The following is a 19949-nucleotide window of genomic DNA, read 5'->3' on the forward strand; positions in this document are numbered from 1 at the left end:
AGAAATCCAGAGGATTCTCCTTTCCTCCACGGCGGATTCTGTTCCTAAGGTGAATGGTGAGATGGTGAAATGGACAGTTAGAGAGGGGGGGGGGGAAAGAGGAAAGAATAGGAAGGAAAGGGGAAATTCACCTATAATTTTACAAGAGAAGAAATATCAAGAGAAATGGCCAAATCCCCTGCCCTTTTGTAACATGTGATAATGAGATTATTGTAGAAATTCATCCGAAGCCGAGAGAGAGTTGAAGGGGTGGGTGTGTTTCGAAAGTTAGACTTACATCAGCGGCGTCTTTATAAGGGCCCGACACGCACGTGATCGTCACGTCCTCCTTCGATGGTCCTCTGTTTCATCAGCTAACATTTTAAGGCACTGCAGTATCCAGAGGTTTGATGGCGCGATCGGCTCTGGACTCTCAGGAAATATGACAGCAATCGCGATATGATACCCAGCAATTTAAAAAAAAATAATAATAATAAAAGCACGGGCGTGCAAAACACCTGTTTGGGAAGGGGATGACACCTGGAAAACCCACAACCATAACCATAAACACAGACAACCAAGAAGTGGAGACGGGGGGGGGGGAAGGGAGCGCAAAACCAGGGCGGGAGGGGGCCGGAAGCAAGAGCCCCGTATGGGAAATAGCTTAAAGCAGGCAGTGGAGTTTAAACTTTGGTAGAGGGGGTTGAAAGAAAGGCAGGGTTGAACGTGTGTGTGTGTGTGTGTTTGTGTGTGTGTACATGTGTGTGTGTAGGGAGAGTTCAGGACAAATGTGAAAATGACCGCGTCAGCTAACGGAGTGTAAATACTGCAGCCCATACAGTATAGAGAAACCAGGGGACGCGTCTTGGCTCTCCCTCCGAATTAAACCGCTGGGAGTGAGCAGTGCCACATATTCATCCTTGAACCGCTGCGAAGTTGGAAGCTTGGGCTGTTGAGCGCGGCTTCTCCCGGCTCAGCAGCACAGAATTTCGATTGACTAACTAACTGATTGATTGATTGATAAACAAACAAATCAATCAATCAATCAGCAAGGAAGGAGGGTAACAAGCAAGCACACAAGAAAGCCACGCACCCACACCAGGTTCATACCTGTTGGCTATCACACCTATAGACCCAGACGCCCCAATTACCTCCCCACTCACTCACCCCATCTCCCTTTTGGCATAAGTTTCTTTCTTCTTCAGTTCCACCCTCCCCCCCTTGATTGAAAAGCCGACTAAACAAAATGATCCGCCTGGCTGAGACGGAGCAAGAACGGATCACTAGAAATCCTATTCTTCTCTTGTTTTCTTTCACTCCCCCTTAGTTTGAAAAAAAGCGCAGGTAAATTAGGTAGTGGGATGAATGCGGACGTCTCGGGGGGGGGGGCGGTTGGGACGCCCTGGTGCCCATTAGCAAACACGGGGATGGCGTTGGTTACCATATGGAAGGTCTCATATGACATCCCCTCTCCTTGAAATTCTCGCCTCCCCCTAGACTCCCCCCCACACAAGCCATGGAGCCCTGGCAGAAACAGAGAGGCAGAAAGAAAGCATCTTTCGCTCGCAGAGGTCAGAGAGGGTCCGCAATTGCTGGGAGGTGGTTATGTGAGTGCGTGTGTGTTGGATGATGGAAATCACACGATTGAAGGCTTATGAAGCTTTGGTTTGGGGTCTCTGTCCGCGTCAGATCATCATAGGGGTGACCCAGAAGGCTGGGACATTTTTGAAGCAGAAATCTCCTCCTCTCTGTCTTTCTGAGAGAGCCTCTGACATTTTCTGTGATCCCTGAGATGACAGAGTTTGTAAGAGAAGGGAGAGAGAGAGAGAGAGAGAATATTGAATCTTAGCTTACAACTTCCTGTCACTCAAAAGGAATTTAGGAACCTTCTTTCTAAATAAAGGGGCAGGGAAGGAGCCCGTGAAGGGAGAGAGAGAAGGAGGGTGGTTCAGGAAAAAAAACACGGTCCTTTAGCATCCTGAACAAATCAAGAAGAAGGTACTGTACGTTTCCAGGTCTTCTCATGGAAAAATATATCAGCATCAGAAGCCTTTGCTTTGCTTTCCCCACCATAGACGAATTATTTTCCTCTCTCACCCCCCCCCCCCCAAAATCATTTCCAAATGACGGGGGATGATGAGGCTGGGGATGATGGAACTGATGACGATCTGATGATCATGATGTATTGCTTTTTCACTTGCGACTCTTTTAAAACAAGCATCCCGAATTGATTTCCGTTCGTGGCTTTGGATGGAAAACATCAAGGCTTCTACAGTTACTCCTCGTGAGCCGCCCTCCTTGTCTCTCTCCGTGTGAGAAACACGAGCGCAAGGGTGAAAAACACGCATAAATATTAAAACGGTTATGTTTTCTGTATATCAGTGTCTCAGAATTATTTCAGAGGCCCCTCCCAATACGCCTACGTTCCTCAAGGAGGGGGGGAGAGTTCGATGTGCTTTATATATCGGAACAATGTTTATAGCCCATAGACGTTGTATAGAAATGTTCTAAATGTTCTGTAACAGGTCGTTCAAGAGTGTCTCTGAAGAAGGTTTGTTTATATGTCCCCAGACGTAGAATCTAGCTATGCAAAGGAACATTAGAGTTACAGAGAATAACGTAACTACTGAGACTAAGGAACGTTCTCACGTTGGAAGTATTTTGACAAGAGCAAAGTTGGGGAGAATCTTGGTTACATTTAAGAAAGCAGCACCTTTTTGCTCAGTAATACCCATGCTTTGCTTAAATTCATGAACAGAAAACTAGAGAGCTCTGGATCAATAAATAATAATAATAATAATAATAATAATAATAATAATAATAATAATAATAATAATAATAATAATAATAATAATAATAATAATAATAATAATAATAATAATAATAATAATAATAATAATAATAATAATAATAATAATAATAATAATAATAATAATAATAATAATAATAATAATAATAATAATGCAGTCAACTTGAGTAAATGAGCAAGGTATCTAGGGGAAGAAGTAATTTATATTATTATTATCCCCCAAAGCAATTTACAGCTTCAGTTCTATTTAGGACAATGCCTTGAGCTTCAGAGCTATGTATTCCTATTTGCCAATGAATTCAGTTGCATCAAATGGAACTGACTTCCGAGGAGACATGGGTAGAGTTGCCGTGTGAGTCCTGGCGTTTGGGGTCACAGCGAGCAGCTAAGGTTAGAGGAACAGGATATTTAGTACTGTCCATGGATGGTTATAGGTTAGCGGAGAAGCTAATATGGGAAAACATATCTGTAGTCTGGAGAACAGAGAAAGAGAGAGAGAAGACTCAAGGAACTAGCCTTAAAAACAAAAGCAAGACCCAAATCTATTCCAGTGATATATGAATGGAATACTAGGGCTTACTCCAGAGTAATTAGGGTCGGTGTGTATGAGAGAAGGTTCAGGAGGATCTTTCCCCACGAGAGGTGGCTGATCATGTCCCCAACGGGACTCAGTGTGGGGAGAAATTGTGTAGAACTGGAATCGGAGGCCAAACCATAGGCTGTGGGAAAATATGGTGTTCTTTCCTTCATCCCTCTCTCTTCCTCCATCAGGCATTGCGTTTATATATATCTCACTCTCCTTTCTCTCTAGCTATACATGCTGATAAACATATTTGCCCATTTCGAAGGCAAAGGCTTGTGGATTCTGTTTAAACGGCTTTCCCCCTAAATCAAGAGACATTTTTATATACCTCTTCTTATTGCTCAGGTGAAACACTTAAACATTTTAAATCCCCACTGTTTACCAAAAGTGGGTTTGATCTGCTTAAACAGATTGCCTATCTATCTATCTATCTATCTATCTATCTATCTATCTATCTATCTATCTATCTATCTATCTATCTATCTATCTATCTATCTATCTATCTATCTATCTATCTATCTATCTATCTATCTATCTATCTATCTATCTATCTATCTATCTATCTATCTGTCTCTCTGTCTGTCTGTCTGTCTGTCTGTCTATCTATCTATCTATCTATCTGTCTGTCTGTCTGTCTGTCTGTCTGTCTGTCTATCTATCTATCTATCTATCTATCTATCTATCTATCTATCTATCGATCGATCGATCGATCGATCGATCGATCGATCTAGGTTAAAGAAAGAGATGGTTCCTCCTTGCCTGTACCTACCTACCTACCTACCTACCTACCTACCTACCTACCTACCTACCTACCTACCTACCTACCTACCTTCCTTCCTTCCTTCCTTCCTTCCTTCCTTCCTTCCTTCCTTCCTTCCTTCCTTCCTTCCTTCCTTCCTTCCTTCCTTCCTTCCTTCCTTCCACTGTCTTTCTGTCTGTCTTTTTTGTCTGTCTGTCTTTCTCTATCTGTCTTTCTCACCTCCATCATCACCACCACCACCATCACCGAGTGTGTCACCCACTACTGTGTGAAAGCCCCAATCCGTGGCTTTTCCAGCGCTCCTGCCCCTGGTTCGAAGAAGGAAAAGATGCTGCTGCTCCAGAGAGACGCAGATACGGAAGCCTTCCAGGGCTGGGGAGGACCTTAGCCGGAGAGAGAACCTGTCATCTCTTCAGCACTGCGCAGGCCGCCGCATGCAAACTCCCCAAGAGTCCTTAGGGTCTCCCAAGGAAACCAAGAGGGCGAAACCTCTCCGCTTCAGCTGGCCGCCCCTCCCGGTATCATTTCATCTTTCTCTCTGTCTCTTGTTTTATTTTGTTCTTCCCCTTTCATCTCGATCTTCTTTTCGGGCTGTCCGAGTGACGTTGCGCGTGGCCCTCGGAAAATAACGGGCTTGAAGTTTTAAATCACAGCAAGAGTATTAAAAGAATATTTCGAAGCCTCTCCCTCCCAGACTCTTCCCTCCTACAATCCCTTTCCTGCGCGAGAAAACAGATACCTAGGGTAGAATGACATCTTTTGTAATTAGGAGGGAAAGCGCGCGGGGGGGGGGGACAAAACAAACAACCAAACAAAAAAAAAAAGTGTTGTTTGGTTCTCTCCCCACCTCCCGGAACGCCATCAAAAGTAACCAGATAATTAGCAAATAACCCACAATTAAATACTGTACGTCTCCCACCTTGCTCAAATGAGGATTGACGTTTGAACAAGCACGTCCACGGGAGACGGGGGGACTTAAATTAATAAAACCGCAGCAGACGAAACTGCTGGGGTGGGAGAGCAGGAGGACAGGGGACCGGGCGAAGAAGGTGAGGGAAGTTTGGAGAGAGGTTTGAGAAAAGGTGCAGAGAGAGGCGACCCGAAGCGTCAGCGGCCGGTGCTGGAGGCGCGCCCGCGCCCGCTGCCTGCCGGAATTAAAAAGCGCCTCCGAAACCAGTCGGAGTGACTCCGCGGTGAAAACGTTTGGGGGGAGCGGGAGTGCGGCCCCGTAGGGAGCAAGGGGGCACCAAAGACAGGGAGCAAGAACTTCAGCTGTGGGGAGATGGGGCTAACGCTTGGGATCCCCACCAGCCTGTGAGCAAGGGAAGAGAAGCAGGGCAAGTCGCTTAAAAGAGGTCGATCGCGCGGCAGCAAGCCGCAGTGCCCTCGAGCAAGGTCGGAGCAAGGCAGAAACCCCTCGTCTTCTGGACGGTTAGGTTTTGCAGGGTCCATAAATACAGGCAGATCTGAGGGCTCGGTTCACTTCTGGGTCAGATCCTTTCCGTACCGTTTAGCTCAACAGCAGCGTATTCCGTAGACAAGAGTTCGGTTTGGCCCGGATTTTGCCGTTCGGTTACCACCCCCTCCCCACAACCATCGCTCCCCGAGACTGATAGTTTAGCCCTATTGAATCCAGGGAGACTTATTTTTCCAGGAGACAGTGTGAGGGATTACAGGGCTAGGCGCTTCTGGGTTTCGATTAACTGTTTAAACTTAAAAAAGAAAGAGAAGTAGGAGGGAGGGAGAGAAAGAGAGACAGAAAGAAAGGAAGAAGTTGGAAACACAGTATTTTGGGGAAAGTATTGTAAATATTCCGGAACGTTCTAATACAAACGAATTTGGGATTGGGGAAAAAGTGGTTTATATCTGTGAGTATGGAGGTCAAAAATTATATATTTACAACGTGAGCATTATTTTCTTATAGATGTTTTGGAATAACAGGGACGTTTGGCCAGGAAGTATGGGTGCTACATTGGTGATAGACGGATAGATGGCTAGAGATAGAGATGATCCGGGGGGAAGATGGGAAGAGACAGGTTTATATATATATATATATATATATCTATATATATATATCTATATATATATATATATATATATATATATATATATATATATATATATATATATATATATATATATATATATATATATATATATATATATATATATATATATATATATATATATATATATATATATATATATATATATATATATATACAGTTTCAGAGGAGCAGAGAAATTTGTTTTGGAGTCTGGGACAAAAAGCACAAAGGATATAATGAGAACGTAAAGGGAAAAGTTTGGGGTGGGGAAGGCGGAAAAGGTATGCTTCTTCACACTCTGAGGTTTTTTTTAAAGGAGAAAAAAAGATAAAGAAGCGAGGAATAGGAGAGTAGATAAATAAACGAACATAGAGAAAGCGATAGGTTTTGAAGAAGCAAATATGAATTAAACACGAGATGAAAACTCAAGTTTCTTTGCCGTTTCTGGAATAGGCTTGGGGTTAAATGCTATGGAAACCCATAAGGTTTACTCTCAAGTAGGGCCTTTCACGTTCTGCCGTTTTGTTCGAATAAATAACGGATTCAACAGAAATACAACTCGAAAGAGAACCGCAACTATACCTACTTCGCCCCGCCGAACTTTTAGACTAGGATTTTTTTTACATCACGTGACGTGAATCGGGGACTTTTTAACGGCTTGAGCCAAATACCTCGCTCAGGAAATCTGTTTTCTTTCCTTGTTTTCTCTTTCCCCCCCCTCCCCCACACGTCTTTGTCACTTTTACCACCCCTCCCCCATCCTACACTTCTAATCATTCTGTTTGTTTTGTTTCATTTTAGGGGTGATAGGCAATCCGTCCCTTGTTAAACTTCCAAAAAAATTGGGGGGAGGGAGGGAGAGGAATTTCTGTTCAAAAAGTGTGGAATGCTTCTTAAAAAAAATTGAAAGGGGCATCTTTCAACTTCAAGACTTAGATGAAAAAAGATAACCCCCTCCCGTCCCTCCCTCGTCAAAAATGACATCTTAATCAACAAAATCTGCTAACGAGAAGATTAATGGAAAAACACTGGAGGTCAAATAGCTGGCGAACCCCCAAAGAAGCGAATTTGCTATCTTTGATTCCTTTCCGTGGATTGGCGTGGAAGCGGGTATACATTCCCAAGATATTGGGGCGGGGAGGGGGGAAATCCAAATCCCAAATTCTAATTTCTAGAGGACAAGAAATTCTGCTTCTCTCTCTCTTTCTCATCCTCTCTCTCGTGTTCAAACACAAAAAAGGAACAGATGAACTCTTGAAAAGTGTCTGAACTGTTGATCATTGATTCCTGATGACAGCTCTACGATTCTAGGCGTTTGAAAAGTGCTAGAGAAAACGGTAAAGACAATAAACTGAAACGGATAAAAACACACACACACACCCCTCGTGTTTCCTCGCTCAGAAACTTGAGCCGGTCAATTCATGCTCTTTACATTTATTCCAGGGTTTTTCCAAGCCACTCCATAACAATCAGGATGAACCCTCTGGCTCACCCCACCCAACCCGATATCTTGACAGTCCCTGGGACCTTCCCTCCTATCACTTTTCATCATCTTCTGAACTCGGAGAGAAATCTCTCAGTTCTACTTGTCCCGGATGCGGCCGGCCGGCTGCGGAATCCGACGATTTAGAGCGCAATCCTCTATGGATCTGTTGCCCTTACGTGCTTTCAAAGTCCGAAACGGGTTAAAGGGATCCTAAGTGCCTGCTCCACCACATAGATTAAATTCTATACCTCTGTCTCCTTAACACAAACAGCAGTTCACCTCAAACTTTTGGTTTTCCCTTCTAAAATATTATGATTTTATTTGTACCATCAACAGATCAGATGTGAACAACACAGAACAACTGCATGAAAATAAACAGAATCGATACAACAATAATATAGATTATGTGCTGCCGACTCTTAGGGAGATAAATTCCATAAATAATTGTTAAGAGCGTAACCCCCCCCCAATGCATACATATTCATATATGCATACTTACATGTATATATCTAGAGGATTAAGGCATAAAATAAAATAAAATAAAATGCATGTATTCGCACACAAACGCCAGGAGGGTTCTCCTCCTATTTATTATCAGAACTAACTGAAAAATGGTGGTGGCAGAGATTGATCCCTTCATTAAATGCTTTGTCACCCATTCCTCCTGAAATGAAATCATCTTCTGGATGGCATCTCTCCTAGCCCTTTCCTGGATGACAATCTGGCTGGAGGGTCAGAGAATTTTATTTGAACTTCCAAATCAAAACGAGAGAGTGAGTAAATAAAAGAAGCCTGCCTCCAGCCGCTATCACTATGCGGCAGACGCTATATGACAATTATTCCCTAACATGTCTCAGCAGAACATTTGCGCAGCATAAATGGCCCGTGATCTCTTAATAACCATATAAATGAAAGTATTGTGCTAACTGTGTTTCTCTGTGTTAAGGAAGCGAGGAGGCTGACGGCCAGATAGAAGTTAGATACACTTGGCTGGCCGGGGTGACGCCTCATCTCTGAAGGTTTGATGGAGCTCCTGCCTCTTGTGTGCATCCTCAGCATCACAGATGACAACAGCAGCTTTTTGAACATCTGGAGGCACTTCACAGAGGCGATCTTACAGCTGAGTAAGCCACCCCCACCCAGTCTCCTAGCCTTTCCAAGCCTGTGTCAGGCATACATGCTAGCATACCCACATACATACAGTGTATAGCTAGTTTTTGGCTTCTATCTCAAGAGTGAGACAGTTCTTCCCATTTTGGGGTGTGGGAGCTGGCAAGAAATCAAATCAAGGTAATTCCTCCCCCTACAGAAACCCCCATAAACCCCCATTAATAGTTAATGCAGCTGTATCTCAGTAATGTATACTACCACCCTGTAAAGTATTTAGGTCTCATGATACATATTTATTCATTAACATACACACTCTCTCATTCATATGCACATCCCTTGCATTCTTCCACCCCCTCCTTTCCCGCTCACTCATTCTCTTTTATTTTTACACTGTGCTTTCACACAACAGACACAATTTTTCAAATCCATCCATCTATCTGCCCACTCATCCACCTATGGATTATGGTACCCCCAACTCAAATCCTGCCCTTGTGAATTTTGCATGGGCAGGTCTATTTTTTAGCATCAGTCGCTTCCATCAACCCCAGCAATTTCTAGAGGAAGAGGGAAAAAAGGGCGAAGGAGGGGTGGAGGAAAGAGCAGGTAAAGAAACCCCTTTAAATGGGATTCCCAGGTGCAACACACTGCTGAGTTGATTTCATGTGATCTCTGTAATTCCCCCATTTTGGCTTTGTATAATTTCTCCCCAGCATCTCAGTGTGTTTCTGTTTAGATATCCTAAGCTCCTTGAAACTCATTAACCTGTGGTCAACAACAAAAAATAAGGGAGGAGACACAGGGTAATACCGGTTATAAGCTATATCCCTTTTCAGCGTTTGGTCACAGTCAGTCACCAGATTTTCCAGCTGCGAATATGATGTACACTATTTACCCTAATTGAATTGCTGTTGTAACACCTTTCAAGAAGAAGAGTGATACATTACCACAAAAGAAGGAGAGAAAAAATAGCTAGCTGAAGCCAAAGACTCCATAGTTCTCATGCAGTAGTTCCCAACCTCGGGTCCTCAAATGTTCTCAGACTAAAACTTCCAGAAACTTTCATCACTAGCCAGTTTTACTGGGAGTCGTAGTCCCAGGACATCTAGCAACTGATGGTTGGGATCCATTTTTCTAATGGGCTTGGTTTCTTCTGGAGGATTATTTCTAGAAAGTGGTGTGGGGAACTTTAGCTTAATACATTGGTGCCTCGCTTGACGACTTTAATTCGTTCCAGCGAAATCACTGTAGAGCAAAAACATCATCAAATGAAATAAAAAACCCATTGAAATGCATTAAAAACCAGTTAATGTGTTCCAATGGGCAAAATACCTAATCGTCCAGTGAAGATCCTTCATACGGCGGCCATTTTCGGGTGCCTAAAAACAGCAGGGAGCCATTTTCAGCAGCCGGTGACCATTTTGAAAACCCGACGATCAGCTGTTTTGATCGTCGTAATGCAAAGAATCAGTTCCCGAAGCAGGGAACCGATGGTCGCAAAGCGAAAAATCCCCATTGTCGTGAAGCAGATTTGTCGTTATACGGGGTAATCGTTAAGCGGGGCATGACTGTACCACCCACTTTGGTGTTTGGGGGCCAACAGAACTCTGTCTTTTCCTTTGTTTTTGTTTTTCAACAGGAACAAAAGAGAGAAAAAAGCAAGTGGGCTGCCTATGTACTACCGCACAATGCTTAAAGCCCTCTTTGGGTGCTTTGCAATTTAATTATGCAGGCTACCCATTGCCTCCGCCCACCCCCCAAAAGCTTGGAGGCTGTGGAAGGCTGAATGAACCTTGAGATGGCTATCTGGGATTGAACCCAGGTTGTGAGCAGAGTTTTGGGTGCAGTACTGCAGTTTAACCACTCTACCATGAGGCTCTCTGGAGAGCACAGGAACTAGAACATCATGCCAGATTAAATTGCTAGCTGACTTACAAAAGTCCTATTAATTCAAGGGGTCTCACCTATGGGGAACTAACTATTGATTTAACCCAATGTGTATGGGAAACTTTTGGGATGAGTCATTCTGGTACCTAAAATAACTTTCCAAACTCATTGATATTCAGTATTCAGCAGAGGTTTGCAGTAACTAGTTATTTGGGGAAGGGGCACAAGTAAGCCCCACTTCACTGAGTGGGATATGGGAATGGTGACAGTTTTTCTGCTCTCCCTCAAGTGTCAGAAGTACTCTGGGTAGAGTCTCAATGGAAGACCTTGATGCTCAGACACTGAAAGTCTTCAGAAGATTCATCATGTCTGGCAGAGAATGGGGACCAATCTTTTCTTGAAGTTGAATTTCGCACCCCCCCCCCCATCTGAGATAGCCACTTCAGGAGCAGAAATAAGGATTGCCTATTATATGTGCCACCAGGAAAAAGAATCGGCCTGTGTCTCCATGCTCTGGCTGCATAATCCCAGGGAGCCCCCAGAAGAGGGGAATGGTAAACTGCTTTTGAGTATTCTCTACCTCGAAACCTCTGAAAAGGGTCACCATAGGTCAGGATTGACTGGGCAGCACCCTATTATTATGTGTCTCTCATTGAACAGTGCAATCTCATGATGTTGGAGCTAAATCTGATCATTAGTCTCAAAAAGAGTAGAACCTGAATCAAGGAGACGTTCATAAGTGTGGATTTAACACATTCTATGCATTCAACAGGACTATTTGTAGTGTTGATTAATGAGTCATTTTTCTCCCTGTAGTGTCATTGCAAGGACATAGTGGGGAATCCAGCATCTGTAAGGTTACTGTGCTCATCACCATCATGAATCCCAACCTTTTTTTGATTTGTGATGCTAGCACCTCATCCTATTCCATGTGTAGACCAATACTACAAAAATCAAGCGGCATACCATACAAAAGCCATATGAGCACAAGGGATTTCCAAACACAATTTTCTGCCAGAAGACACCAAAGTATCATCGTCATCCTCATTGAGTGTGGAATGACAGTGAACAGCTTCTGACATTTAGTATAAAGTTGTCAGGATCTGCTCCTTAAGACTGGATAGACTGACCATAAATAATCTCTGCCTGCCTGCCTGCCTGTCTGTCAGTTCCTTCCTCCCTCTCCTATGTATGTGTGTTTGTGCATGTATTTTTAAATCTAGGATCTCTGATTTGCCTTTGCTAACAACACACGGCAAGAAGAGAAATGTGATTCTTCGGCAAACATAAGATTTCATTAACGGAAACATGTATTTGGCTAAGAACATCTCAACAATATTACCGAGAGATTCAAAAGGGAGAGAGGGCTGCAGGGTTGAAAGAAGAATTTTGATTGACATAAAGATCTCACATTCTCTCCCTCTTTTTTTTTTCCTTTTTTCCCTTTGTGGAGGAAGGCAGAGGTAAGTAATATTCTTCTAGTCAATATATACATATATATTTGACTATATGAATAGACATATGAAGTAAATTAAACAGTGCTTATCATGGAAGGAACAGACAGGAATAGGCTGCCCTATGACTTTGGTGAGGCTAAAAAAGATAGGCTTGATAAGGAATTGAAGGATGAGCTTTGGGTTCCCAGAGATGTCACTAAGTGTATTGATATGTGATGTTCCAGCAGCTTCCAATAAACTGTGGTCTTAGAGACCTGTAAGTACTGGCCCACAGAGAGAGAGAGAGAGAGAGAGAGAGAGAGAGAGAGAGAGAGAGAGAGAGAGAGAGAGAGAGAGACTATTCTTGTAGTATCAATGACATATGAACAGAAATGGGAAAATTATTTTAAAAGTACAATTAGTGATGTTATAACTTGAGAGTCCCAGAAGCAGTTAGCTGCAATCATTTTTAGAATTCAAAAAAAGTAACAAATTCTAATTTCCTGTTGTTAAAATTAACTAAACAGATGCTTTTAGCTACTTAAAACAAAACAGGACACACACACACACACAAAACATGCAATCAGGTGCTAAAGAGTCTGTGTGAAGGAGTGGCAGTTTTAGAATTGTGAACTAGGGCTTAGAAAATCTAGATTCTAGCGCTATGGCACTCGCTGGGCTAGTTTGGGCCAGTTATTCTCTTGCAGGCTGATGTGTCTCACAAAGTTTTTGTTGTGAGGATAAATTGGGTAAGAGGGGAGACACATATGCCCCACCTTGAACTAAGGGACAAAATGTGGGATATACATGCAACAGACAGACTGACTACTCTTAGAAAGATTTTTGAAAGTTAGTTAGTGCAAAATTATTTCCAAAACAGGAAGAGATACAAACACAAAGTTTACTGTGAATATTATTAATTTCCTTAGTTGAAGAAAGAGATTGGTTACATGCCAAAATCTTTCTCCCCAGTGTTCTTTTTATTGTTGTGGCTGTTGTTTCTCCATACAAAGCCTGAGATCTCTCTGTGAGGCAGGGCTCCTCCTAAAAATATATCACATTTTATATTTGATATTGGCAGGTTTATCAAGAAGGACTCTCTCAGGGCCGCTCTGCATGAGGTAGGGGCCTCCTCCTGATGGCAGCCACAAATATGACTTGACTTGCTAGTGCCACAGAGGAGATGAGAACTTTTAGTCAGATCACCATTTCTCTTCTGTTCTGGTCTGAAAGACTGACCGAAATAAATAAACAAAATTATAAATCTGCCCAAGTTAAAGATAGCATCTCCGCCACCTCATGTTTTATAAAAAATTCCCATGTACCAAAACTGATAAGAGCAGCAGTTCAGTCCCTTTTTTCCCCTCCAATGCTTTTTCCCAATACTGATGTCAGTAGATCAACATCAATCTATTTAAGGGATATGATTCAGAACCTTGGCTAGCTCCTAAGGTTCAGATCAAACCCCCAGAATGGATTCACACCATTGTGAGTTATCAGCTTAATAATAATAATAATAATAATAATAATAATAATAATAATAATAATAATAATAATAATAATAATAATAATAATAATAATAAACAACTTAGAACTGCAGGGCTGGGACCCTATGGAATCTAGCCCCTCTCAAGGAGGCCCAGTGAGGAATCGAACTCCCAACCGCTGGCTCCACAGCCAGATGCTTACATCATGGAGCCATCCAGCTCCCCACATTGTGGTTTGTGGGGTAGCTAATAAGTGGAAATGGTATCCTCAGTGGCTGACTGCAGCTGATTAAAGACTTTCTTGTTCAATGCTGGGGTGCAAGTGACTTTGTCTCATTGTGTAAGAACCATTTTCATCCTAGAATAATAATTGTAAAAAAAGAAGTCTTTAATTATTGGCAGTTTGCACCAGGTGATGACATCATTGCCATTGTGCAAGCACAGCGCTGCAGCAAGAATCTGGTCATCCTGTGGCACATACAGTTCTCCCTGTTCCACCCCAATCAAGCATCCCCTGCCAGAGGCAGCTGCTTCACTCTGCTTTGTGGCAGAACTGGCCCCGAGTAGTATATGATGAGCAGGTTGGGTTTTTCCTAATGTGTGTCCTTGCAAACAAGCTGACATTGGGAGCCCTTTATTTAGCTGGAAGGAGTCTTGTGTAAGTACCGGATGGCTTGAAGAGCGACCCTTGGAGAGGAAATCTTCTCCCTCTCCATCCTCCAAGTCCTTCCTGTTTCTGCTTGGTTTATTACCTGTCACAACACCTGATCTTCAAATCATCTCTAGTACCTTCTGTGCAACTCTCGCTTTCAACGTTCAAAGAACTCCTTGAATAGGCACCCTTGATCTTGCCAATTTTTTCCCTCCAGGAGCAGCTCCAATTCAGCTCCATTTAATAACACTTCACATGTATATATGGGCATATTTCCTCTTCAAAGGGCCTCTGTATAAACACTGATTAATGTTCACAACACCCCATTTGTGGAAAGTAGGACCTGTTGGCTGAGCGATAAGGACACTTAACAACATCGCCAAAGGATGGAGAGGTATATTGTGTCAGCGTGTTCTTGAGTCTTTCCCTTCATGTTTTCAGAGGTTCACCAGCAGTCCACAGACTAAAAAATAAGGTACCTGCCTGGCCAGGAATGTTAAAGGTTGACATCTGAAGAAAAAAAAGCAAGATCAATAACATGGCATTATAATTCTATCTTTAATTTCCAACACTTTCCTGTGATCTTTGTCAAGGAGACTTCTTGAGCACTTATTTGGATCCAAAGCTACAGGTCCTTCTGATGTACAGTATGAAGGGCTGTGACTCTGCATGCTTAATTTTTAATTATTTCTTTAATTTGAAATTTTTGAAAGCATCACCCTCCACCTAAATGGGATATATATAGAACAGATTATAAAGTAAAGCCATTGGAAGCACCAAATCAAGGGTGGATGAAAGGAAGCCTTCCTTATGTTGTTGTATGAAAACTCACATCAGCCTCAGCCAGTGCAGCTATTGAGGAATGCTCAGAGCTTGTAGTCCAACCTAGGTGGGCACATTTCCCCCTTTCCCATAGTAAAATGAACCAAAAATAACTCAAGCTACAAACTAGAAGCAACCACACAAAATACAAAACAGCAGTTGAGCACATAATTTTGTTGTTGTTTAGTTGTTAAGTCATGTCCGACTCTTTGTGATCCCATGGAGCAGAGCACGCCAGGCTCTCCTGTCTTCCACTGCCTCCCGGAGTTGGGTCAAATTCACTTTGGTAGCTTCAATGACCCTGTCCATCCATCTCATCCTCTGTCGTCCCCTTCTCCTCTTGCCTTCACACTTTCCCAACATCAGGGTCTTTTCCAGGAAGTCCTCTCTTCTCATGAGACGGCCAAAGTATTGGAGCCTCAGCTTCAGGATCTGTCCATCCCGTGAGCGCTCAGGGTTGATTTCCTTCAGAATTCAGTGGTTTCTTCTCCTTGCAATCTGGGGGACTCTCAAGAGTCTCCTCCAGCACCACAATTCACAAGCATCAATTCTTCAGTGGTCAGCCTTCTTTGTGGTCCAGCTCTCACTTCCATACATCGCTACTGGAAAAACCATAGCTTTGACTATGCAGACCTTTGTCAGCAAGGTGATGTCTCTGCTTTTTAAGATGCTGTCTAGGTTTCGCATTGCTTTCCTCCCAAGAAATAGGCATCTTTTAATTTCATGGCTGCTTTCCCCCGCTGCAGTGATCATGGAGCCCAAGAAGGTAAAATCTGTCCCTGGCTCCATATCTTCCCCTTCTATTTCCCAGGAGGTGATGGGACCAGTGGCCATGATCTTAGTTTTTTTGATGTTGAGATTCAGACCATTTTTTTGCACTCTCCTCTTTCACCCTCATTAAGAGGTTCTTTAATTCCTCCTCACTTTCTGCCATCAGAGTGGTATCATCTGCATATCGGAGGTTGTTGATATTTCTTCTGGCAGTCTTAATTCCGGCTTGGGATTCATCCAGTCCTGCCTTTCGCATGACCACCTCCAGTAAACATGAGCTTTGTCTGCAACTTGACTGCTCAGGCATAGCTAAGCTCAGAGTCAATTGTACCACAGAGACACCAACATGCATTTAGCTTCTAATGCCATTTGTAGGATCTAGTTTAACCCTAAGTCTCACTTTACACAGTGGAAGAACATGAAACGGGACTCCTCTTGATGGCTGCAATGTGTGGACAACCTCACGCTGAGAGAGGCAACCTTTGAAATATCTAAGTCCTTGCCTCCTTAAGGCTAGGACAGTAACACTTGCTCAGTAGTTTCACTTCTGGTTGCTGGACATACTTCGACATTCATGTAAACCAGTTCTGCCTTTTTGTATCTAGGGTCCTTCTTCAGGCATAAACCACTTCTTGAAAGAAATGCATTCGTGTTACTCACTGCAGTGTTGAAAAAAACCAAACTTGTTACATTAGGTTTTGCACTGCTAGTTCCTTCCAAATTATGTCCCATTCCTTTTTTTAAAAAGAAAGAAAATCTTCAGATTGATCAGGGAATATACCACAATGTAAAAGGACCTGTTGAAGTACCTCTTAAAATATCAGAAAAGAGCCATCAAAACTAATTTTTAAAAAGCAAATAGAAACCATCATTCATAATATGACCGAAGTGACAGTATTGCTCCTTGCAATATCTTTGGAATGTTATGATATTACATTTTCTTTATGTCCCAAACAACTATTTACAGGTATCTACATTGCTTGCTTTGAAGCTGTAAGTTTTTAATACACAACATATCAGGGTAAATGGGGAGATCCTGAGGACTAATTTTAACACACGCCCCCGGATACCACAGAGCATCCTTCAGTCCTTCATTGGATGTCAACTTTCAGCAACATGGTAGCAACTGTACATTTTTTAAAAAAACCCATAAAGCAAGGCATGCTGGGATAATGGTTATTCATTTGGAAGACTCCTCCATGCCTCAGAGAATTCTGGGAGCACAATTACCTTCTAAAACACCTTCAAAATATATACCTTCTAAAAATAGTGACAGTACTGACGGGCGACAGGGTTGAACGACTGATGGGTCAAGGACCAATATACTGTGTGTGTGTGTGTGTGTGTGTGTGTGTGTGTGTGTATATATATATATATACACACATAGGTCCTTGACCCATCAGTTGCTCAACTCTGTCTACATTTGTAGGTGACAGAACTGACCCATCAGTTGCTCAACTCTGTCTACATTTGTAGGTGACAGAACTGATGCTGCAACCCATTTTATGTGAGGCTGAAATACAGTATTGAGTTCCAAGTGACCTGCTGAATAACAGTGCTACAGTTCCAGAGGTGGGCAAATAATAGATCTGGGTCTATTCTTTTTTTAAAGAAAGCAGAGTTTGGTAAGCTTGAGTAATTACATGATTAAGTGTCCCATTTCCTCTGACAATGTGCCTCAGGAAATAAATCTCTGTTCAGCCACACATACAAGAAAAGGTTTAGACCAGTGGTTCTCAAATTTGGGTTTCCAGATGTTCTTCGACAAAAGCTCCCAGAAGCCTTCATCCCTAGCAATGCTGGCCAGGATTTCTGGGAGATGCAGTTCAAGAATACAGTGGTGCCTCACTTTACGATTGTCCCGCATTATGACGAATCTGCTTAACGACAATCTTTTTGCAAACACAATTTTGATCGCAAAACGATGGTCTGAATGGTTTTTTTCGCTTTGTGATGATCGGTTCCCTGCTTTGGGAACCGATTCTTCACAAAACAACGATTTTCCTCCAGTTGATCGGCGGTTTCAAAATAGCCACCAGGTAAATAAAATGGCTCCCCGCTGTTTTCTGGGACGGATTCCTTGCAAGACAGCCACCAAAAATGGCCGCCCTATGGAGGATCTTTGCTGGACGGTGAGTTTCCAGCCCACTGGAATGCACTGAAGGGGTTTCAATGTGTTTCAATGGGCTTTTTATTTTCGCATTACGATTTCGCTGGAACGAATTAACATAGTAATGCGAGGCACCACTGTATCTGGGGACCCAAGGTTGGGAATCACTGGTTTAGATCAACAGTACCTTTTCACATGTGGTAGAGATTCCACTCGTAAGAGGTAATATGGAGGCAAGCTCTTCTGCGGTCTAGGTCCATGATGACAGACATATTGGATGGAAGGAAAGGTCTTTGTTATCTCTTCAGCATGCTACAGAAACACAAGAAATTAAGTGGTGAATTTCAGCCAGGAGGGAAGTTTGCCTTCCTGGCCTGCAGCCAATGGGGAGTGAAAACCTACCTGTTTACAAGTATGCACTTTAATATTAAGAAGGAAGAAAGGAATAACTGCTGGATAGCTCAATTTTTTATGTATTTGGCTATGGAGCTAGAGGTTGAGAGTTTGATTCTCCACTGTGCCTCCTTGACAGGGGCCAGACTTGATGATCGCTAGGGTCTGATGGTTGTTGTGGGTTTTTCGGGTTCTTTGGCCATGTTCTGAAGGTTCAGAAGTGTTCAGAACACGGCCAAAGAACCCGAAAAACCCACAACAACCATCAGATCCCGACCGTGAAAGCCTTCGAGAATACATCTATAGGGGCTCTTCCAGTTCCCCAGGTTTAAGATGATGAAACACTACCACCGCCTCCAAAATGACACTGAAGGGGAAAAATTAACTTAGGCAACCAATAGCTATAGAATGAATGGAAAAAATAAGCAAAATGTAAGAATGTATAGACAAAAAAGAACTGAGGAAGTTGAAGGTCTTTAATAAGGGAATCACAAAAGCCAGTTGCTTAAGAATATGTATCCGAGATAAAAAGAGGCTTAACATTTTTCTTTAAACAGTCTTCTTCATTTTTTCTGTAAAGAACCTCTATGCGCCTAGCCAGATGAATGGCTATGAAAAAGCCTGACATTCTGCACTGTTTTAGAGAAATACGTGGGCTATGTTGTAGTTTCTTTACAGACAACTTTCTCTATTTTTTTTTAAATCTGTAGATTTCTTCCACAGCACCATCCTTGAAGAAGAGGGAAACAACTCTCAGCTTTGAATCGGAGGAAAATAATGGTAGGGGATGGGAATGCCAAGGTTTTGCACCAGTGGAACAAACAGCGAAGCACGCCTAAAACTGAGATGGAAACAAATGGAAATACATATATAAAAGAATGTGCAAACCAAATGCTGTCTCCTTCATTGTTGGCAGGGAACCTGAAAAATCAAACAAGAGCACTTTATGTGGTGATTTTTTAAAATATGTGGTCCCATTCGTTTTTATTTTTATTATAAAACTTGCCTCAATCTATTACAAAATGGAGGAATTCACGGCAGGTATAGGAAACTGACTTTCACACCGAGTCTGGCCTTCAGTCTCTCTGTCTTACAACATATTATTTATTCTCAACTGACTTCACCTCTCCTCAAGGACTCATGCATGTGTTCTGTGCTGTCAGGTCCCAATGGACTCACAGTGACCCTAGCAGGGTTTTCAAGGCCAGATATTTAAGAAGTGGTTTTACCAGTTCCACTCTCCCACTGAGCTTCCATAGCCAAGTGGGGATTTAAATCCTTGCCTCAGAATCCTACTCAGCCACTCTAGGCAGACATTATTTTTTCTGCCTGTTACCTGAGGTCTTCTAGTCTGACCAGGCAAGGCCTAAGCCCATGGTTTTCTGCTTGTAACACTGGAGGTCCACCAGAGGTATGCACAGATTTCTCAGAAGGCAAGAGAAAAGTTTCCTTTGTTGGGATAAAGAAGCTGAGCGAGTGGAGACAGGCAGACAGGCAGGGATGGGCATTGCATCCCTTCTTGCTTTTCCCAAGTCATTATTTCTTTATATGTAAGCATGCCGTCTACGTTGGCTTGGGCATGCCGGCTGGTGGTCGGATTCCAAAATCTCTCCTGTATG

At 42.7% G+C, this 19949-nt stretch overlaps 2 long non-coding RNA genes across 2 annotated transcripts in view; both read left to right on the forward strand.

Moving 5' to 3' along the window:
• The window catches only part of LOC110072953 (uncharacterized), a 19307-nt gene extending 85 nt beyond the window's left edge, over positions 1-19222 (forward strand). The window contains exons 1-3 of the long non-coding RNA XR_012081606.2: positions 1-1550; positions 8612-8789; positions 19041-19222. The exon at positions 1-1550 is cut by the window's left edge and continues 85 nt beyond it. This is a non-coding gene — a long non-coding RNA (uncharacterized LOC110072953). The remainder of the gene's footprint in view (positions 1551-8611; positions 8790-19040) is intronic.
• Positions 1-19949, forward strand: part of LOC144584629 (uncharacterized) — a 228540-nt gene that overhangs the window by 91045 nt on the left and 117546 nt on the right. The gene's annotated exons all lie outside the window — the stretch shown is intronic.

Source organism: Pogona vitticeps, chromosome 12 (genome assembly GCF_051106095.1).
Source record: "Pogona vitticeps strain Pit_001003342236 chromosome 12, PviZW2.1, whole genome shotgun sequence".
Classification (NCBI taxonomy): domain Eukaryota; kingdom Metazoa; phylum Chordata; class Lepidosauria; order Squamata; family Agamidae; genus Pogona; species Pogona vitticeps.